The following is a 23,919-nucleotide window of genomic DNA, read 5'->3' on the forward strand; positions in this document are numbered from 1 at the left end:
AGGGAAATTACCATATCACATTCTGCTTCAGGAAGCAAGATCGATTGCTATGTGTTTTAAACGAGCATTTGTTACCACGTAGACGTAACCTACAAATAAGGCTAGTCTGTACTATTAAAAAAATTCAGGGTTTCTCAATGGTTGCATACAAATACCTTGCACGCTCGCTCTATGTTGAATCAAGTTTGTACCGGCGCGGTAGTGGAGCGCATTTTAGAATGCACGTGCCGGTGTATATACGTATCCGTTTCGCATTCATTGCCAAAGGAGATCCAGAGATATATTATGGCCGATAAAATGTCATGTCGCTTTTATCCTATGAAATTTTATCCGATGAAAGAGTTCTGCAAATTAAACGTCAGCTCAATTACGCTTGAATTTTCTTCCTATTTTTTGTGTTTCAGCTATCCTTAACGCGATATCCTTAACGCGTTGAATAGAATTTCATAAAATTCTTCTGTTATCTCGACCTCTTTAGAAACTAAAGTTCACAGAAGGATGTATTCTTTTTTTTTTTGTAAATTATTAAAAAAATAACGTAAATTATTCCTGTAATTTTGTAAATTATCTTTCTAAGAAATATGCGATATCGAGCGTCAAGATTAACTTTATTTTGTACATTTAAGAATAATAATTGTTCACGGTAGAACAAGGCCTGAAATAATTCTCGAGTAGAGACGTCCGTTAGCACAGACATGTAGTCCGTCAGATTATTTGATAATTTTATATATTAAATTGCCGTGTTGTAAAAATTTTCCTAATATGTGTTTGTTAAGGTTTCTTATCATTGAAGGTATTTAAATGTTGAACCTCCTACGATTCTTCATTAGATCGTGACGATGAAATAAAAATTTAGATTATTTAATGCGTACAAAAAAGATTATTTGATACATAAAAGAATGTCTTAAAAAAGCATCGAATTTTAGATTTATATAAATGAAAGATAGTTTACAATACAACTCTTACATGTGTGAAAGAAGAAGAAGACCGAAGTTTATATTTAACTTTTGAAATAGAAGAGAACTTCATCTCCTACAACTTAATAATATTGATGTAATTAAACAAAAGATCCGATTAAGTAGCGTTAAGATAGTGAAGCATAAACTTCGTTAAAAAAAGAAACGCGAAGGAGGAAGTTGCTATCGTATTTTATAATATCATGAAATATCGAACGTAACTCGATGCTACCACCCAACCAGGTCTTTATTGGTGTTCTGTCGCGTCTTACCTAATTGATTTTTACGATCTCCATCCGTTTCTTGAATATAAAACGATCTTTCGAAACGCAAACAGCGTCACAATTTCCATCTTGGCTAAATATAAATCGCAACTTTATTTATTCTTGGCAACGAATCGACTTTTGCCACCATCGAGCCCTCGCATTATATTTTCAAGATGTGTCGATGAATATTCAAATGCGTCGGTAAATTGTTATCTTCTTTCCTTCGATCTTGTTTTCACGGTAAAAAAAAAAAGAAAGAAATGAAGAAAAAAGTGAAGAATAAAAACGAGTTTAGTAAGAGCAGAATGTGTCAGTTATTTATTGTCGATAAATTCCAAAGTAGGCTTCTTGTACAGGAAAATGAAATATTCATAAGCATCACTTTTTCAACACGTAATAAATTGCCGAAGAAATGGTTTCTTGTTGGTGAATTGACTCATCATATTCCTTGCAGTGTGGCATACGCAGTATAAGTCACGTAATTGAAACGAGCTGTATGTTTAGTTTGATCACAGAGAAAAACACAAAGTTTGTCTTCCTGTAATAAATAGCAATGTACCGACAGTTCAATAAACCTTTATGTACGGAATTATCATACGCATGGAGCTCTATTGATTTAGATATATCCAACGAGAAACTGATCGATTTTTGCCAATGAAAGATACGAATTTTATAATTATCCTAAACTTTAATATCGTTAAATACCATGAACCGATACAAATATTCGACGATGTCGTTTAAGGGCGTAGAAACTGGTATGATTAGCGGTGGTTTAATCGTTTGCAGTTGTACGTTGCTTCAATGGAGATGCAGCTTTATTTTTTAAGAAAAGTTATATTACACAGACTGCTGCATGATAACGACTGAATATTTTAAATCGTATGAAGAAAAATAAAGAATAGTATAGGTTCTATGGCATTTTAATTATTTCAAACTTATAAAAAAAAAAAAAACCTCTTAATATCAGTGATTAATCTGATCTTGATGAAAATGCAAAATAGAAGACACAATTTGTAAAAATTTGTGTATCCCATAATCATTAAACGAGATAGACGTCTCATTAAACATTTAATCTTTGAGCATGTTGTTGTAACGTTCCTGTATAAGAAACGTTGGAAAAACGAACCACGTTGTAGATACATTATAGCAAAGTCATGGGAAGATGAATGTCGCTACATCATTCAACTTTTTTCTTCGCCATTTCCTTCTCACCTCAATCAAATAAGAAATGCAACCCCGTGACTCATCTCATTCCAGGTAAAACATTCGGTAAAAATATTACTCTATCAGATAGCTTATCTTGTATTCAATTATCTTAAGTTGCATCTGATGAAAAAGCGAATAAATATATTTATTACATTAGTGTTGATCATTTCTTTCCTTTTTTTTCTTAGTAGCATTTCTGTTTTGGAATAATAATATGTTAGATACTATGTTCAATAGCATGTTATATACCTTATTTTGTATTTAATTATCTTAAGTTGCATCTGATGGAAAAGCGAATAAATATATTTATTACATTAATGTTGGTCATTCCTTCCCTTTTTTTCCCTTAGTAGCATGTCTGTTTTGCAATAATAATTGTTAGATACTATGTTCAATAGCATGTTATATACCTTATTTTGTATTTAATTATCTTAAGTTGCATCTGATGGAAAAGCGAATAAATATATTTATTACATTAGTGTTGGTCATTCCTTCCCTTTTTTCCCCTTAGTAGCATGTCTGTTTTGCAATAATAATATGTTAGATATTATGTTCAATAGCATGTTATATTCGATATTAATCATTTTCTCAATGTAATATAGAAATTAATTATATGTTTATGTGAAAGGAGTACTTTTACAGAAGTTTATGGGTAGAATAGAATATTCGTATAAACTTACGAGTTACAATAGTTTAATTTTTAGAATTAATCGTAGCGATAATTTGAAAAGCATCAATCGATCTTTCGATAGTCATTTTCAAATAAGACGCAACTTTCTTTGCTACTTTTTTTCGATACGTTTTACGATTCTCGAAATATCTTACAAGACAGAAAATTCTTCATTTTCTCTGAGGAACGACTTCATCCCTGCGACATCAAAGAAGAAAAACATCAAGAAAATGCAAGTTTACGTTACAGATGAATTACTTGCACGCAAACATTCATACATTTTTTTCTGTTTCTCTGAATTTTCCAGTACCTTAATTCCCCGTGTAAGATGCCTAAATTTTATCAACTACGCCTTTAACTTTTAATATCGCGTTTAACAGCTTTCGGAAACGCAGAAAATTGGTGGAAAAGTGGAAACTTTGTGATCGTACATTATTTGGAGAAATTTAATGTTGCTGCGGTCCCCTGCGGATTTTTGATATTTCAATTTCTTTCTCGTTTCAGAGACCCAAAAGACTTGTAACGTAACACTTCCCAAAAAATGTTAACAACAAAATTAAAATACAAAATAATGCACAGTAGAAACAATTCTTCCTCCAATACTAACAAATCTTCTAACAACAAAGACACTATTAAACGTCTAAGTGAAAATAGCCCCAAATGACCGACAAAATGCGACGGTGTTAAATATTACGCATTTCGATAACATTTTTCTGTTTGTTTTGATCATCAAACGATAAAACAATAGAATTTTTGTGAAAGTGTACAAAATCCTGAATCATTCAATAATCTTAGAGATATGCTATAAGCTGTAATATCTTTAAAGTGATAGACGTTTTACGTCGTATGTAGAAACGTAGGACTTAAGTCATGACAACTCTTATCTGATATAACGCCAAATAGAAATTATTGCCTTTTCAAGTAGGATATCCATCTACAATTTGCGCTTTTCTTCAATTTCATACGCATCGGTGCTTGAATATTGAATATACATCAAACGAAAGTCTTGTGCGATCGAAGGAGATTTCTCTATGCAATCGCGTTCTAAATTGATTATCAGATAATATGATCGTAAATGAGGATATCTTGACAAGCAATTGAAGATCGAAATTTTTTAAGAACAATAAATAGATATCCATTTGTACTCGTTGATTTATTCTTTTATGGATTTCAACGAAACGTTTAAAACGATTTCAAACGATTCATCAACATTTCTATATAATAACATTGAATGCTTAGAACGTGCAACTTCAGCCACCATCTGATGATCTGATGGTCACAAATTCTAAAAATATAATGCAAGAATCGATCGCTAGTTAAAATCCAGATCTTTTATTTTCTACGATATCGAAATAGAAAATTGCGTATGAGAGTGTTTTTTTACAGTAAATCGATTTGATGAAATAATTTTTACAAGAGGTGTAAGTTCGAAGCACGAGCAAACACGAACTCGTAGATTTTCGATTTTAAAAATATCACGCGACCGACCGAAACTCGGTCGAAATAAAAAATAATTTTCGTCCAAGTAATAATTTCGTCGTGATAGACGTAAAACAATCTGGTGAAATGATTTCTACAAGATCACGAAATACGCGTTTAAAGCGAACAGACGTGAATTAAGACTAGCAGAAGCGAAAAAAGAAAAATGAGCGATTCGCTGTACTTGGTTTAGGTTTTTTAGATAACTGGCGAACAACTAATGGCGAACAATCGGAACATAAGGAGATAAAAGAAAGGTTGTTGACTCGGTCGGATCGGTGATGCATCGTCGATGGAATGTTTCTCGAGGTGAAAAAATAATGGCGTGGTCGTGGTGCGATAACCTAAGTTGCAGTTTATCGGTGTGTCGTGCAATTAGTTTTCGATCAACGGCCGATTAAATAACTGCATGGACAGCACGATTGAACGAACAATACCGATATTTTCACCGTGAATTTTTTTCTTTACGCGTCTACGATTCACGAGGAAGGGGAAATTGATACTTCGATACGAGGTTCGGTTACTGAACGAATTAAATGCTAAATCGTATAACGTGATATGTGAAAGTTTGCGATCTTTGTTAAGATTTGTTTATGGATAATCTATAGCTGAATGTATCTTACGATTGTAATAGGAAATTTTCGAAATAAAATTCATAACCACGGTAGAAAAATAATAATGGATCATTGAAAGCTTATTGTGAGCTTTTTTACGGACAATCTATAGCTATAGCCTACAATTATACTTAAATTATGGCGTTTTGGAATTGCGAAAGTGATAACTGTAGCTGAAGAATAGAAATGGATTGGTGAAAATTTATTTTAATTTTTCTTGATATCTTTTATGGGCAATTTATAGTTGGATATATCTTATAATTACTAAATATTTAATAAATCTTGGGAAGAAAATTAACAACTGTGGAGTGGAATAGTGAATCATTGAATAATTCATATGAATCCTACTTTTATTAAGCACGTTCCATTTATGCCATTTTTATTAGCATTTCTCGCTATCACTTCGCAATTTCTTCTGTGTTTTATCAGTTCCTTAATCCTTCAAGATTGTTAAGAGTGATAAGAGGGTTGGTGGACTATTAAGTGTTATATAAACATCGATAAGATCATAAGTATTACATTACTTTATGAACTTCATTTATCATGTTATAAAAATATAAATTATTTGGGTTCAATAATGATTCTAGTTATTATTGAGATAATAATCTGTCGAAAGTTGATATCTTGTATCGTGAGAGGCGAATATAAGGTCCATCAACTTATATAAAAATTGATCTTAATTAAAAATTTCTAACGAAATCATAGTAAAAGATCTAGATACGCTATCAAAAAATTCTACGGAAATATTTAAGCTAGATTAATTAATCAGATTTATTTCTAAATTTTTTAACTTTTAAATTTTTACATCTTTAAATACAATTGGAAGTCTGGAGATCAGGAAATCATATTTTTAGTAATGCGTGAAAACTAAAGTTCGTAATAGCTTTTACTTACAATTTGATAATTTTCATCACACAGAATAAGGATATGTCGCAAAAAGGGAAAAATCCATCGATTTCCTTTTAATATTTTTATATACATTTCCAACCGTATCAGTGTAATGGAATCTATAAGGCACAATCTATTTGTAGCGAAGTATTTCAACCTTTCATTGAAGATGTAATTGATTTATGTCTCATGAATTCTCTGTTGCCTCATCTATTCCCATTGAACCGTAAAAATAATGTTAGCATGCAACTTTCTAAAATATTTTCTAGACACGCTGCGCATTATATCTTTGCTAGTCGTGACTGTCAACGGTTGCAAAATTTAAACAATACGTTTACTTTAAAATCCTCGTAACAATCCCTTGAGGCGTCCCTCATAAATCTCCTCCACCTCCGCCGTTTTCAAGAATGCCCTATGCAAACTTGCGTTCAATAAAATCTCTACTCTCAAACCATATTTCATGATGTTCTTCTTCCTGCTAATTAATTTTATTTTTATTCTAACAAATTGCTGTGTTCGTGAAAAATTATATCCGAAAAGCAACCATTCATTTCAATGTAAATCTGATCGATTTTACACATACGAAATCGAATAATTACACTTTTGAAAGTTTCACGAAACATAAATCGGTGTCTGTTAAAAATTGCTACGATTTATTTAAAATCGAATCACGTTTCACTGATATTCCATATTTTTTTATTCAAATATATCATTTAAATTTAATGTGACTTAAACCTAAGGTTTGAATAAAAATTTCTTAAACGTGTGATATATTCCTAATAATATATAGTTGTATAAGAAATCAAATAATTTAATTCTACAGAAAGATCGTAATTTAAAATATTAATTCCTAAAATTACTAATTCAGCTAGGAATTTCTTTCGTTTGAACCACAGAATTTAAATCTCCTTTACACGCAACGATCCCGTTTATTTGTCTTACCACGTAAAGAAGTATTCTACTGGAAACATGTCATCGTGAAAGATGAAAGAGAAAACGCGAAAGAAGCTTGTAAGTTTGCAAGGAAGCGTAGAACGGTGAAATAAGAATAGTAAATATTTTCTCCGCCGAGTAGCCCACGCGTAAATATATATCGTCGCCCCACACGTAATTTGTTGCTAATCAATTAGAGCCAGGATCTCGGCGTTGATTGGCCGGCCTTCTTGTAGCAGTGAAGGCGATAAATCTGTCACGATGAATTGCGCTGCCCTAACTCGTGGGTCAAGTAGTCACGATTTAGACTGTGTCGGTGTATAATCGGACAAAAATAATAGGCCGCTTTTACAATAGGGGGACAATAGAATTCGTTCTCTGGACGACGACTGTACTTGCGTGACGTTGAATCGCGTCCCGTCAACGCACGTGTGTCTAAATAGATACGAATTGATTCGATACAGGTAATCCACGATCCATTTCTTCCTAGTTTTTGATTGATTTCAAAGCAAGAGGTTGGAATACATATACTTATGTTAATGGTATTGGCTTGTATGGTTTTAGTAGTTTACGTATCAGAATATTTGAAGCGAGGGTAAAAAATATCAACTTGCAGAAGCAAATTATCTGTTGCTTTGTTATTTATTAGTATATTATTGATAACATTTATCTGTTATTATTTTACAAATAATAATAATATCAGTAAGTAAATAAGTATTTATTTCATCATTCGTACATTTCAATTTTTTTTTGGAATGTAATATATATAGTATAAGTCTAATAATACAACAATAGTCCATGCAAAAAAAAAAAAAAAAAAAACTGTAATACTATTTGGATAGTCGAATCATCTTCCTTAACATGCAAATAATAACATACTTTCTTTTTTATCCCCTTTATTAAATGTTCTTAATTGTCGAGTACAATTAATTACATTTTTTTAACAGACTGAAAAGAATCACGCGGTTTCCGATATAATTATCAGCAGTCGCTGGAATTTTCTATTGCTGTCGTATACTTGTATTGCTGTCGTATACTCGTGTACTGCGTATATTTGTAATTTGTTAGTGTGCGAACATGAGTACACCGGAGGATAATAATAATAATACATAGGGAAAACAATTTTGTTTTGTGTTAAAGCTAAATTAATTGTTTTCAAAGAGTCTTCTATTTTAGATAACTATCTCAAATAAGATGAGCAATTATTTGATTTCCGAATGTCATATTCAATATATATTTCAGTCGTAAATAATACAGTTGCGTTTTATAACGTAATAATATTTGCTCTCAGAATGGTTTTAAATTACCTCCGCATTACGTGTTTGACCTGATAGGCGTATTCACTATGAGGAAATCTGTATTCCTGATGCAAGCAATGTTGATATACTACAATAGAATGAGAAACTATTCGAGAGACTATTTTAGAAAACATTTAATCGAATCTAAAATACCAAGTAAAACAAACAATCGTTTCAGTTGATATTGGAACAATGAAATAATGTCTCTGCTTATAAAGGAGAATTATTTGCTTGTTCAAATAATCCTAAAAGAATATTGATTAATTGAAGATAATAAATAATTTACAAGAATTTCCTTTTACTATCTCGACGGTAATATTTATTTGCAGAGGGCAGAAACCATTAACGACCAATACCGTGAAGCAAATAATCTTAAATTAGCAAATATCGCTTCTCTTATAACAGCAATTCTTAAGGAGTATATATTAGTCAGCATTATAAGCCCAGTAATACAGATGGTTTAAGATTTTACGCAAGACTCTACATATGTTGAGAGTTTTATGATTGGTTTAATTGACTGTGAATTAACAAGAACGAATATAATGAATCTTTCTTCTTGTCTATCCTCTCGTTGTCTATGTTGTAAAGGAAATTAATATCTCGAATCGTATCTTCTTGAATGAGTACACTAACAAGAGATTTCATTTCTAAAATTCACCGTAATTTTCTCTCTTTCTTTTTATAAGTAAATTTTTAGAAAAATAGAACAAGCGGCGAGGTATTTATTTCTAATAGAGAGATTTCTATAATTATAAATGTTTGAATACTAATACTAAAATATAAGGAATATGTTTAAAATACAATATAAATATTGTAACAACAGTATTAAAATAATTTGGAAAATCCGTAACAGAATCTTATCTTATAAATTAGAATTGTATCTTATCTTCTAAAAAAGAATTATATCTTATAAATATTATATATCGTTTTATTATATTTTATTCATTTTTTTTTTAGGCGTATTTGTATTATTTTTTTTTATTCAGCGCCACAAATGGCTTGGTTCTTGTGCTATATAGGAAGAGGAAAGATTTATGAAAATTTTTCTATTAGATTAACGTACAACTTCAGATTTAAGATCTTTTAATCTTTGGAATAGGAAGCGAAATGGAGGTAAATATAACGACCCCGTGTAAATATATCTCTTTCCGCAATTATCAAGACATTGCAGTTGAAACATTCCGTGTAAACTTTATTTATCGTTATACTACGTTCCATCATAGTTTTTCTTAAGATATCTCAAAGGTTGACAATGTAATGTATTAATGTCAGGGATTAACAACAGGAAGTCTCCACGTTAATACCACACGAAACATACGAAGTGATATCTATCTTGTTGAAAGGATTTCTATAATATATTTGTATCAGATAACAGATTAATTTTAGCATTAGGTATATTAAATAAATCAAATGTGAATCAAGTGCGATGATTAAAGGCATGTTTATTTGAATAGAACGACTTATGGACAACAGAATATTCATTTTATCTTGCACTATTTTATATTGTGTAAAGAATAATGTTATCAACAATAACGAAAAGTAGGATATAATATAAATATAATATCGTTTCAATTAGTTATAAGTCTCATATTTTCTTTCATTGTAGATCGTATTCATTTTTCAATGTATTAAGTTACAGGGAATCACACTTCTGTTTTCTAGATTTTCATGTAGAACATATATATATTGCTTCAGCAATTCGAATCATACATCTTCTCTATGCTGTTTTTTAACATAAGATGTTAACAGACGTGTCTATATGTCAATAGACACGATAATGTCAACTTCATATTCATGCAATGAAGGAAATATGCTTAACACTAGAATATTTGAATAGTACAGAACACTCGACTAATACACTGTTCAAATAACAGAAGCTTTACTTTACTTGCTTCTTCCAATATTGTCTATATATGTCTTACTATCTTTACTTACAACACCAACCGATGTTTTTTGAAAAATGAAAAATCGACATTCATCTTAAAAAATACACGAATTATATTCTTTCCATTACATTAATTTTACTAAACACCTGCACCATGAATCTTAATTCTACTCTCTTATAGTATCCATAATCCTCTAAAATACGATCATTCGTATTTCAAGATTAGAATTTTCGATAACAATTTTTTTACGATTTCTATTAACACGGTACCTTAATTGTACCACATTAACACAGTAGTTTACAAATTCTTATTAATGTAGCAAAGTTTCGTGACTTTTTTACACTTCTCACATTTTATATACTATTTCTTATTATTTAGTAAATGATTTCTATGGATTTCGTCAGTAGAAAAAAATGGATGGAGAAAAGTACCGGAATGACTGTGCTGCAACCTCGATCGACATCAAAGTAACAGTTCAAGTATGTTAGTTATTGATAATCATATTTTACGACTTTGTAGTAAAAATTGAAACTATTATTATTTAGTAGAATGATCGCGTTCCTATCAGTAAATGGTCTATTCGTTTGTAGTGATGTAAAACTGATTAATAGCGTAACACACGTGTCAGACGATAAACCGGGATCAATAGAATGTTTTGTTTTAATAAGTTTAATGAGAATCATTCTGCGTTACTACCATGTTATGCAGTTTTCTTGAGGAACATGGAAGAAGCTACTCATTTCGTTCTTAATCTATTTGCCGTTCTTAAACCTTTTCTTGTTGCAATCGATATGCTAGCAGATTATGGGTGCACGTTTTACAAAATGAATTTAACGTGAAAAAAGTAGAATATTTCTTATTAAATGTATCTTATAATGTATTTTATAAATGATAAGATACTTTATAAAATATATTTTATAAACTAAACATTGAAAGAAGAATTTAGATTGTATCCATTATTTGTTGATATTATTAAGATGATCAAATATATCTTTGGTTTTCCATTTGATAGATACAGAGGTAATGTGATCTTTGATTTAATAGAATTAAGATTTAATAGAATCGAATAGAATTTAATAGAATATTTAGAAATTTCTATTTCTAAAAACCGATAGCAATATAGAATTCACAATAGAATGTTAAATATTCATTTAATAGAGTTCGATTCTCCTAAGCATTAATCTAATATAGTTGAAAGATAAATTTAGAAATTTCCGTCAAAGCAACAAAGACAAAACCCGCGATATTATTCAACAATCCAGAGTCGAAAATAGAATTGTGAATATTTCAACTCTAAAAATAAACGTAGACCCACGCAATCTGCAAATGGAACGTTGCTTTCTAACCACCTTGCGTGCATAGCCACGAGCGTATCTACTGCACAAGCGTCTCAGGAGATCAACGAAATTTTATACGAATCCGTTCGATCGAATCGAAGTTTTCCCTTCGACACTCTGGGAATAGAAAACGACGAAGAGATATCGAATTACAACATCGTTCGTAGTCTACCAGTCTTAATTATTTGCTAATCACGCGGAGCTGTCGATAAATTCCACCACGAGGAATGTGTCCAACGTCTCGTTTTTACATCTCATCGTCTCCTTCCTCCCAGGTGCAATGTTCTCGGATCGCGTGGGCACGTACACGCGTGCAACGAATCCTACGCATGTTTAAATGAACGGTTGGCTGGGCTGTTCACAGGAAACCGACGATTACCAACGCGTGTTCCTGTAACGGATCGTTGAAAATCGCTTCCGAATCGATCACCGAAGATGCCGCCTTTGACCGTCGAATATTCATCAATCGTGACAGCGCACGACCAGTGTCGGTTCGTGATAGTGATTTAAGAACACGTTGTTGAGGAATATCTATCGTAGCAAAGGGCTGCTTCCTAGGAAAATAAGGTTCTATAACAGCGATGCTTCGTGATGATGATTTAAACGCACTGCGGTGAAAAATGTCGTTCAGAAAAGAGTTTGGTTTTAGAGAAATGGCATTTGATATTAGGATTGATCAGTGGTAAGGAATTAAGAGCGAGTGTTTGTTTTATATCAATGTAGATTTGTGGTAATAATTTTGAGAAGGAATATTGTTTAGAAGAGAAATTTGCTTTTAGAATTGTGATTTTTAATATGAATGTGGACTGCTCGTAGTGATCCAGTGAAAAATATGGTTTAAGAAAGAGATTTGTGTTTATAAAAATTGAATCTATTGATTTCTCTTGGCAGTGTCGGTATGCGATAATGATTTCAGAAGAAATATCGTTTGCATAAAGAGTTTGGTCTTTGGAAGGACAATTGTTGATGTTGGTGTTGATTTGCGACGATAATTCAACGAAAAATAATTTGGGAAGAAGTTAGATTTTAGGGAAATGATATCTGATATTAACGCCAGTTTCTAATAATAGCTCAAGCAGAAAGAAGCTGTCTTTGAAGAAATAACTCTTTATAACAGCGACAGTTAGTGATAATTCTCGTTGAAGAATAGATCCACTTTCATCAAGTAGGTTGATTCTCTGGAGAAGTAACTCACGTAAGTTTAGTCATAGTAAGTTTAGTCGTTTAGTCATAAGAAATAAGAATACCTAGTGTTAGAGAATAACATTTTTTAAAGGAAGTTGTTGTCCGGAAAAATATTTTATTATGTTAGTGGCGCCGTTTCAAGAACACGTTATCGCAGAACATCTCATCTATAACAGAAGATCATTCATCAGAGATATCATTAATTCGAAATTGAAGCTGCAAATATCGCCAGAAAACCTGCTTCCCATGAAAATGAAATATGTAGTGAGTATAAATTTCTCTTTTAGTGAAAACGTAAAGTTCGGAAGTAGCTTCAACGAGATAAAACAAATTTAAAGTCTTTTCACTTTTCACATGTGCTTTAACCGAACGTGTAATTTAATTTTGGCATTAATGCTTTGCTATAAAATCATACTGGAAGCCTTTTGATTTCATGATTGACGCAAACGTAAAGCGTTTCAAACGGCACAGATGTGTTTTAAAGCTGAAAGTGACTATCATCGGCAACTAAAATAGATTTGCATCTTCCTTGCTTGTACGACTCAGTTCGGTATTGTAGTTGTTATATCACACAATGAGAAGAGGCGTCTTCGAACATCGCAGTGTTTCGAACGGTGCGAGCGTACTTTAAAGTTCAAAGGTACTAGAGCATACCGTTGTAGCTATTTCTTCTTTTTTGTACAAAGAAGCGACATTGTCATACCAATTGCGATTTTATTAGATACTATGTAGGACGTGAACGTAACTTGTTTCAATTTGCATTGCTATATTGTAACGGAGAATTCAAGGATTTAATATACAATGCTTTGAGCAAGAATGAATCGCAGAATATATCAATGTTATTTGACTAGATATTTTTAAGACAAATATTAAAATTTTATTTTAAATCGAGAAAGATACTATTTTCATACGATTCTATGCTTTTTATACATTGCAAACATTTTTCTTTTTTATCGTAATATCCTTTTACTATAATCTATATAGAAATTTTCTCTTCTCTTTCTCTTTCTTCTAAATACTTTCTGTCGATTATTTTCTCTAGCTTTTAAACTCGTTTTCTAGATTCCATAGAGAATTAAATGTAGAAGCTTGAAATTCTTTACAAGCTATGCTCTATTCTTTCGATCTTTATAGTAGATCTGAAATCGCAGAAGAAACGAGCGAATTTCTCTTGTTCTCGAATTCAAGTTCAAACAAATCTCGGAACACTTCATTGGCTACTGGTACGCTAATGCACCAGGTAGCAGTCGTTACTGGATTCTTCGGTTGAATTGGAGTCATTATCGTACTCGTACACAGAAACACAATTATTGCCGGCTATATTTGGTATAGAATAGCAAGCAACGCCGGTGGAATATTAAATTTTAAAAACAGAATCCCTAGTATCATGTATCGGGAAGTTATTGCGTGTAATTGATCGTACCGTTATTGAACATCACACGAGCAAAAATACGGGGAAAAAATTTGGCATTCGAATATTCAAATCGCCGTGCGAAGGTATTGCTTCTTCATCACTATAATTTACACCGTATCTTAACGCAAATTCAGGATCCCGCCGGTTCCGTTCATCTTTCGAATTGCTCAATTATTGCCAAGAACGCTCGACCTCGGTTACTTTATGATACTTTGAATTAATTTTAAAACCATAAATTTATGAATATAAATAATCAGGATCTTATAACGAAATTCAGTTCCAATAACGACACTTTATTTTCATAGAACCGTGCATAATTGTTCTCGTAGGTTAATTAATTCTTTTTTAAGAATTATAAATTCGTTTAGAAAACAAAATTAAAATGCCTATTTTCTAGAATTTCTAGAATTTATTCATTCTTAATGATCAGTCGTAGTATTGATACTATTAATTGTTAACTTGTTTTCAGTTTACTCATAAAATACGCATTATAATTTACCTTCGTCATAGCAAGACTTCCTACAAATCCTATTTTCTCATATTATTATATCATATATCATTATATCATAACATAAATGCAAATAAAATAACTAAAATACACATAACGTTTCACAAAAAGAAGCATCATTAATTCCCTTTCTTCTATACGAATATATAATTCAATATTTTAATATATTACCAAATTATCTTATTATACAAACAATATTCAAATCACAGTATCTACACATCTCTCTCAATTCTCATTTTCCCCAAAACGTTCTTAATATCTTACTATATGGTTACATTATCCTGTTATACATCTCGTACCACACGAACAAACTTCATCCTTCCACTCCGAGTCGTACATTCAACTCACGATACTTCTTCCAAGTCTCATTCCCTCGAAACGCTCTCAATACCAACAAAATTGAACTCCCACCATACTATCAAGAAACTATCGGTACACCTATCACGCGCAGTGTTCCTAGCTTTCCTTAGACCTATAACGTAACATAAAACAATCGAAAAGGACGGGACATGGTGCGATAAGAATCGTCGTAAGTGGCTCGGAAACAACCGTGGCAGATGCAAAAGGAGCTACAAACGACCTAAAACTCGGCAATAGGCAGGCGCCCTTCGCATTCCACGCACTCGTGTCGTGCATTCGCGACTGAATCGCGCGTAATCATCTCTCGATCGCGGCGAGTCACCATCGCGGGTGAAGGAAAAATCGTCGTATCGGGAATACGTATGTTTTTTCTCTGCATGCACGACGCTCGCAGCCGGCTATGTAGCGCGCGTGTGTTCCACACAGCGGTGGGTCGTCGTCTATCGGAAGTCTAGGCGTGCGTGATAGATAATCGTTATGTAAGAAGAGGCTCGGAGGCTGTTGGCCTCCAGACTCTTTGACGTTGAACCACGTCGCTCGGGCACGGGGAACGCCCTGGCGTTGGACGCGGCCGCGGGCCACTCGGCGAACTTCTTTCTGTATTTATGGTCCAGATAAAGAAAGTTTACGATTCAGATAGGATCGAAGTTGTCGGCGGGGTGAGGTGGTAACCTGAACTACGAGAGAGATAGAAGACTTTGCATGCCGCAGGCGTAACGTGCCTTCTTGTTCCCTTTTCTACGCATAATAATAGAGCGAGTGCCTTCTTCCTAGTCGTGTAGCACATCCGACACGACCGTCCGGCTGCGTAATTATTTCGGAACGACACGCGATTTGCAAGGATTTTAGCGCGACTGCTTCCCTAGGTGGTCCTGACCGATCGACGCTTCATTTATTGGCCGTGCCTTTTCATTCTTACGCCTTTTGATCTTTTTGGATAGAAGGTGTTCGCTTTTGGGGACCTTCAGATTGTGATTTTTCAGGTATCGATATATTTTTTCGATATATTTTCTGATCGTCAAATAGGAGGAAAGGAAGAGAGGCGAATAATTGTAACCTTTTCTTCTCTAAGAATAATAATAGGAGAGTTTTCTTTGGTTGTAATCACTAGCTAGCTAGTCTCGTGCCACGTCATAAACTCATTAAGTCAATTTAGCTTTTAAAGCGTGACGTACTTTATGGCTGTTGCCAAAATATATGTAATTTATAGTTGTTAGTTATAATTCCCGCATCTTTGTATATTTAGTGTTTGTATCTCTTGACTGGATTCCAAGAGTATTATTTTTAGTGAAAGAAAATTGTTTATTTTTAGCCGTTCATTGTAGGTTCACTCGCTGAGAAAGAAAAAGCAGAAACCGAGAACTATGAAATTAAGTCTACGTTGATAGACACGTAATGCAAGATAATTCATAGTGTTGATCGAAAATTATTCTGTCGATCGTGCTGATAATAATCGTGTGTGGTACGGCGCTCACCAGATCTGGCCAAAACCAGATTTATTAATTATATAAATATGATAAAATGAACCACGTTACGTAAATATCAAACTACTTTGTTATAAAGTAACATTAAATACACGTGCACCGACATAGGAGAAGGTTTAGCATCATTTTTTTTTTTTTTTTTTAAATCCAGGTACTATATGTATAAATTATGTAAATTCAAATGGCGTTGTTACATAATCTTGTGCCTGACCAGCACTATGAATGGTGGTAAATATATTTGAAAAATATAAAAACGTTGTATTCCTTGTTTAAAGTTTAAAACGAAATGACTGAATAATATAACATTTCTACTTTCCCGTATTAATCTATATCCTCGAAAAATATTAGAAATTATTATTTCATTAAACTTGTTCTTGTAAATAATTTCCACGCATACGTTTCAAATACGTGTGCAATATCGTTTAAAGTCAGAAATATAATTATTAATTATATAAATTGCTATGACACGAATCGATCAAACGAAAGACTATAAGCGTCAGATCATGTTATTTATTGCTCGCATATATATTAATATCTCATTGCTGTTTTCTTGCCGTTATTACGTAGTATAATCTAGTTAATAACATCGTTAATTTTTAGTACACGATCTCTTCGAACCAACTCGCAAATGCAACGAAAGTTGCAACGCAATCCGTGGAATCGTATTACGAGTTATCTAATTCGTTTATCGTTGCCATAATTGGTTTTCTTCTTTTCCTCGTCTTGTTATTATTATTTCTTTTTCTTTGTAATGCGTAGCATCGCGTGTTTCTCATTCGACCATACACGTCAATCATTCTCCTCGGATTAGTGTTGTCGCCTTGTCGCTGTTGATTGGCGCCAGAACGTCAGAGGTCAATCGTCAAACTCGGCAGCTTGTTCCGACTTCTATCACTCGTTATATTTTCATAACGAAGCAACATTTTTCTAGATAAGATTGTAGACATTAATCCAGATATACTTGACTCTTCATAATATTTTTCCATATTTCTTGCAATACTCTTGTCTCGTAATATTTTTCCGACTATTTATTTTCCCTCTACTCGACGTCCGAATCAAGTAATTTTCAAAAAAATGGTTACTCGTTCCCGAAGATCGTTTGGTAACGTTATAAAAATTCTGGAATATGAAATTAGTTCGCGATCGTCCTTTCGGATCGTCGATAATGCAAACGTATCCGAGTTATATCGTATCGCAGCGCTGAAAATATAATAAATAAATGTACATCTACCTCTAAAAATATTGGGAATGTGGGGTACGTGATGTACTCTTGTATAAAAATAAATTGGAATCCTGCGAGAACTTTTTCAACGAAGTTTCTCCTTGTACTTTGTTTTTTTGTTTCTGGTTTTTTCGTGAACGATTTATGGGTTGAGGATCATTCGAGTGCGTACATACGTACTCGACTGAGAATTCATGCTCCGCAGTCTATAGGTTGCAAATTTTTGTAACCGTTACTTCTACTTGATCTCAATTTATAGCAAACATCCTGGATAAGTAATGTAATTATGGTTAGAAAAGAAATGCACTTATAAAAGTACAAAAGATGTCAAAAATATGAAGAGAAGTATTGAAATCAAAGTAGACAAATGAAGGTTAATTTAATTCTTCTAAGTGACAAATAGTATATATCCTTTACAGAACAATGGAGGAAAATTGGATAAATTATCAAAACCATTTTACTAGATTATTAGTTACAGATTTTACTAAAGAATTTATTGAATCTTACAACTTTTACCATTTTTTCACCGTCAATAAAATTTAACAATAGATTTACTTATAATCAATAAATAAATAATAATAACGTTAAGTGACAAAATAATAAATTATTTTCAACATCGTCATTTGTCGTTTAATCTATTCGTTCAAAAATAAAGTTGTTAAAAACTTCCTATTCCTCTCCGAGGACTTAACTTTTTAAGAAAAAATAGAGAAAATGAACGATCACTGGTTTCGCGAATTAGAAGAATGGGTATTTCCAACGTCTCAAGCGTTTCACAGGCTGCCACAATATTCTGATATTTTAATCAAAAAAATCATCTCTATCGCGATTATATCGGCATCAGTAACTCGAAAGGTGTACTTATGAATTTCGCACGGTTTAAACACCGGATCACCGACCAGGCCAGATAGGCAGAACTGATCCCTTGCCAGCGATATATTTATCTTGTTCTAATTTTCACACGGCAAAGCTCGATATCTCAAATATTTTCCTTCCAATGATGCTAAAAACAAATTCTTATTTTTCTCCTTCGACATTCCTGTGTATCTCCATAGCAGCTCGATTCGTTCTTTCCTAATGCTATCGAAACACATAAATCACTCTCGTTCTCTGGTCGTTCATTCGCCTGTTACAAAAAGGCAGCGTTAGAGGAAGTTCAACCTTTACTTCGGTCAAATATCGATGAACCGGAGTATCGATGTATCGACGAGATTCGACCGGTGGATTCATGGTGGTCATCACGCTCCATTTCTTGACCAATTGCTTTCGATGATCGACTATGGCGAGCTCGGCGCCAAAAATAATTGCCAGACCTCTGCGATTGCAAGGCAGAAGGCGAAACGAGGGCGTTTCTTCCTCTTCATCTTCGTGTGTACGTTTCGCAGCTGCGTTGCTTTCCCGTGCACCATCTTCTTGTTTTTATTGTCTGGTTGTCGCGTACGAGTGCGTATGGAGCGGCGCAACAATAAGCTCGAGGGAAAGGTGAGACCGTAAAGATTATTTTCTTCACTTCGATATGGGTAAACCGTTTTCGAATATCCGCGTGTACATGTTCTTTCCCCTTTTCTTTTATCTCTTTTCTTTCTGTTCTTTTACTAAATGCAAACGACTGGGTCTCCTCACGCTATGTATGGTTAAATGGATAATTCACTTTTAGTTATCGAAATTTACATGTTTCTGATCGTATTACGCTTCTTAAAGGAGATTGTTTTATATCATGTTACGAATGATATTATCGACTGGCCTGATTGCTGTTGCAAATGAAATGCAAATATCCACGTAAATTTATATGTATTTATTTATATCTTTTTTAGTATTTTCCTCAGAGAGAATATTACTGTGCAATTTTTCTACTAGCAATTACATCATTTTGTTATCAATTGTTGTTATTTAATCTCGTTATTGGTTATATACGATCATCGGATATATCGTCATTATCGGTTAATAAATTCTCAAATGATATTTACCTATTTTGTTCTGAACGTTTCTATTTTATCGCATTTGTTGCCGAAATATCTTACATTGAAAGATTCATTGTTGAATTCTAATCTGATTGCAAGAAGATTTCTGTGTCGTAAGAGCATTTTGCGCGTCAAAATTTCAACGCGTAAATCGGGATGACGATCATTCGCATTTCCTCTGTTCGCTCTTTCTATTCACATTTTGGCTAAGAGCCAACCTTGTGATCTGTGCTCAAATTTCTCCACGATGTCATTAACGCGGGTTCATTTTTGTCATCTTGTTTACAAACAATGACGGTTTACTGCGAACAATTAGTTTCACGAATATTTCTATAATATTTATACGATATTTTTTTTTGAGAGGAAAAATTTATTAATTCATCTCATCTTTGTTATTACATTTTACGGACGTGGGATGAAACATATGGGACGCGTTTTATAAAACGCAGAGTAATTTTCTTCACTCGCTAATGACTCTTTGTTTTCATAACGTAAGCGATAAATATAGGCGGACAGCTGACTCGCATCATCAATTCAAAAAAGTGTAACTTAATCACAGGGTTAACATCCACCGTGCCATTAACTGATTTCTTTTTAATAGTCAGCGCTCGTCAAAGAATATTTCAAGTCTATAAATCACTTTATTCACACTGTCTTTTAATACTGATCTTTCATTATTACCCTCTTTGCCGTATTATCAACCAATCGTTACTGTACGAGAATAAAATATTATGAGGCATTATAAGTTTAGACTCGTTCAAAAGCCTCAATATTTTCCAATCGTCGTTTAAATCATTCAAATATCGAACGTTCGGAATATAATACTTTGAGAGAACCGGATCCTAAATTTCCCATCGTGGAAAAACCAAGTCAGCGAGTTATAACATTTTTACAAGAATTTAATCTTTATATCGCATTTCAAGCATAGATTCAATCGAAATTCTTAAAGTTTTTCATTATACGAACGATCGAAGGATAGAACAATTTCTAGAAGAATACGACTTTATATAGCATTCTATATAAAAAATTCGCAAATCCTTTAATAATTAATCATTCGAACGTCAAACGATTGAGGTCTTATAGCTGTAGCTATAGCAGCGAGTATAGCTTTGTAAGCATAGATCTAAAAACTTACAATCCTTTTACGATTAATTAGAAGCTCGAACGATTGAATTGCTTCTAAACGAATAAAAATATATATATGTATGTATGTATGTACGTATATCGTTTCAAGTAAAGATCTCTTAAACATTCAGCGAATTTTCCATCGTTCCAAGCTCAGACTTTCGAATTGGCATATACTTCTTGCAGAACAAAAGCTTATTTAGTATTCTAAACGCAGATCTATCCTCAAGGATTAAAAGATCAAACTTTCTCAAAGATGCTCCATAGAGAGTTCATAGTAGGGAAACTTCATAGTAGAATTTTCATTGTCTATAAATCTAGGCATTTAGAATATCCAAAACTTTTCAACCGTCGTTCGAACATCCAAAGATCGAACCACTTTCGAACGAATGAAAACACGTCCGTTAAAAATTCTCCGAATTTTCCATCGTTCAATGATCGATCGATGGAACCGATGGTATCTTCAAAATGATCTAAAGGAAGATCCATAAATCTGACTGATAGAATCTAACTGCGTATAAATAAAACGACGCGCTTTATTTTCATTCAAAGATGCTGCGACGCAGTATTACACGATGCACGATGCACGATGCACGCAATTCGAAGCTATTACAATACAACAACGTTGTAATGGCAGTTGTAACTTTAACTGTAGGAGATAATACTATGATTGTGCTCATAATAAGCAACCTCAAGAACTGTTACAAGCGTAGAAGGAGCCCTACGACCGTTGCTTCTCCATTTGCGTCGCTGTACGCGACGAAGAATCAACTAACCGATGAATTTTTTCTCGTCGTCGTCAATGTTGGTGTGAACATTAACGTGGACGTTAACGTCCACGATAAACGAGACAGCCGTTCATTATGATTTACACGAGACGCGGCAGTTTTCTCGCGTTTATTTTCGTGGGTGGATTGAATTGACCTTGACCGACTTTTTTATCTCTCATATCGTTGTATTTAGAAAGTTTCTTATGTTTTAAATGCTCTGTTGCATTTTTAGCGGCGCAAAAAGTACGCCAAGCACGATATGAAATATATTAAGAATGAAATTTAAGTAACATTCTACGTGACATTTTACGATAAGTGCAGTGGTGGAACAATTACGTACTTTGTCATTTTTGTTACGTCCGTTTCAGTTGAGAAAACTAATTTCTCTCAGCTTTTAGTAATTACTCGTTATATCATCGCTTAAATGTTAATGAGAAAATTCCCAACGATGATAAAATAATTATTAGGTCGCCGGAAAAGTTTCTTTCGTTTTATAAGGAAATAATGGACGCACAACATTTTCAGTTTTATATTATTTTATTAAATTACGTATGGTTTATTTCGTTCTATCAAAATAAAGATCACAAAAAAGGACGTGTCTGTAAAAGAAAGACACTTTTCGGACAACCTAATATATTCTCACAAGCTAAGTTATATTTTCATAACTAAGCCCTTAACAGATTTATCTTGTGGATGTATAATAGAACTGCGTGATATTATAATATCTGTTTGTAACTTTTATAATTTTGAATTTCATAATTTTTATAAATTTGAAAATAGCGCAGTAATTTTCACAATAATCCGTAAGAAATGCGTGTTCATTCTTCTTATAGCAAAATAAGATTCCATCATAAAGTTTCATAGAATCTATACTTACGTATGTTTCATAAAAAAGAAAAGAATTTTTACACGTTAATTATTTATTAGCGCACAGCATTGACAATGAAAAAAACAATGGAAATTCGATCATTAGTGTTTCAAATCCTTGCACCTCGGTGCATATTCGTTCACCTGCAGCGTGACAGCTCGTCTTTCTCTGTTCTAACTCTTTTATTCGTCAGCGATAAGTATTTGTTATTTTTAATAAATTCTTGTTTCAAGCATAAGGCTTGGAATAATTTTTCTGAAAGTTTCGTCACGAACGTAAGGCGCAAGGGATCATTAACACCATAGCGGAATTTTGTTTCTCAGGTTAGTCCGAAAGGGTTTTGTCGTGTATTATGCGGAAGACAAGATTTACGAGCCGATACGTGCAAATGCGAGATGAGAAAATTTATACACGGTGCTTAAGATTCGATCCGCCGACCGCGAATTGTATTCAAATGACGATCGTGAACCCACCGTGACCTCTCGCGTGATTACGAAACTACCTTTAAATTCACCTTTTCATAAGAACGCTCCTCCTCTAGTGCATAATTAATTTCCCTCTCGATCATGCCTCGCTTCATCACACAGAGAACTCTAGATAAACGCATGGGATAGTTCGTTTCGCCTGATAACTAACATGTATCGTGTCAATTAAGAAAAGCATTAAAGAGATAAATCTATTTACACGATGGAGAATTTTCTTTTCGTGAAAAATCTGCATATTTATTTAACTTTTTACAACGCTACCTATGCGACTTGGGAGTTTCATAATATACTAACTACTGGCTATAAATATCAGGATATTTAGTGGGAAATTTTTATAAATGCATTTTATTTTGTTCAGTGTTATACTGCTTATATTATGTCGCAGCATTTGGCATTTACGGTACAGTAGGTTTATATTATATGGCGTATGCGATGCAAACGAAATAATAAAACTTATACCAAGTTAGTAATTATTCTACTTGCGGCGAATTTCCTGACAATTTTGTTATTACATAATTCGAAATTACTTCGACGGATATCAACGGCAACTTTCTTTAGTCGAATAGACGAACGTATTTTAGGATTTTCCTAATGTAACGCAGAAAACTCTAAGTTGACTGCCTTTTAAATTCTTGAATTTTATGAAGCATCCAAGACCAAACTTTTGGTCGTAGTAATGTGGAATGTCTATACGTAATTCGTATTCGTTCTTACAATGGAAATGTATATTTTCTTCGGTTAAGTCTCCTCTTCTACTTCGGATCTTCTCGTTAGATGACGATAGATGATGAAAAGAATCGAGAACGAAAGAGAATTATCTTTAAAATATACGTGCTTCCTTGTACAGTAAAACTCCATTTACGAAATTTTAGTTAATGCTCAATTAACTGAACTTTCGCTGGTTGAATTCATTTATTTGAGCTTCAATTATGCGAACGAAACATAATGGGCTGTGGGTAAAATTGCCGAGCTCCCATTATGTAATTACGTAAACTGTTTGTCTC

At 33.2% G+C, this 23,919-nt stretch overlaps 1 protein-coding gene across 8 annotated transcripts in view; it reads left to right on the plus strand.

Moving 5' to 3' along the window:
* The window catches only part of LOC100649961 (glycogen-binding subunit 76A), a 153,027-nt gene that overhangs the window by 56,121 nt on the left and 72,987 nt on the right, over window positions 1-23,919 (plus strand). The window contains exons 1-2 of one of the 8 annotated variants that reach the window (XR_007224627.1): window positions 6,623-7,476; window positions 10,601-10,653. The exons of 4 other annotated variants lie outside the window; for them this stretch is intronic. The gene's annotated coding sequence lies outside the window, so the exon portion shown is untranslated. Of the gene's footprint in view, window positions 1-1,676; window positions 2,990-6,622; window positions 7,477-10,600; window positions 10,677-23,919 lie in introns of those variants that run through there. 3 more of the 8 variants (XR_007224628.1, XR_007224624.1, XM_048407261.1) reach the window with 3 other exon arrangements.

The sequence above is a fragment of the Bombus terrestris genome, chromosome 7 (assembly GCF_910591885.1).
Source record: "Bombus terrestris chromosome 7, iyBomTerr1.2, whole genome shotgun sequence".
Classification (NCBI taxonomy): domain Eukaryota; kingdom Metazoa; phylum Arthropoda; class Insecta; order Hymenoptera; family Apidae; genus Bombus; species Bombus terrestris.